A 655-nucleotide genomic window follows, 5' to 3' on the forward strand; every position below is an offset into this window, starting at 1 on the left:
CGTTGCTGGGTAGAAGCTGTGCTGATAAAATATGTAAATAACAATCGTCAGCATTTTATTTTACCTCGTGTGTAGCGGTGTAATTCACTCGTTCGTGAATAATCTCAGACGAGGAGTGGGATGCACGGTGTGTGCGTAAACATGCGTGCTACAAACATGTAAAACTTTACAACGTACGCAGCCACGCAACATTGGGGTTAACATGCGTGCTACAAACATGTAAAACTTCACAACGCACGCAGCCACGCGACATTGGGGTTAACATGCGCGCTACAAACATGTAAAACTTCACAACGCACGCAGCCACGCGACATTGTGGTTAACATGCGCGCTACACACATGTAAAACTTCACAACGCACGCAGCTACGCGACATTGGAGTTAACATGCATGCTACAAACATGTAAAACTTCACAACGCACGCAGCTACGCGACATTGGGGTTAACATGCGTGCTGCAAACATGTAAAACTTTACAACGCACGCAGCCACGCGACATTGGGGTTAACATGCGTGCTACAAACATGTAAAACTTCACAACGCACGCAGCCACACGACATTGGGGTTAACATGCGCGCTACATACATGTAAAACTTCACAACGCACGCAGCCACACGACATTGGGGTTAACATGCGCGCTACATACATGTAAAACTT

This window comes from Priapulus caudatus, unplaced genomic scaffold (assembly GCF_000485595.1).
Source record: "Priapulus caudatus unplaced genomic scaffold, Priapulus_caudatus-5.0.1 Scaffold396, whole genome shotgun sequence".
Classification (NCBI taxonomy): domain Eukaryota; kingdom Metazoa; phylum Priapulida; class Priapulimorpha; order Priapulimorphida; family Priapulidae; genus Priapulus; species Priapulus caudatus.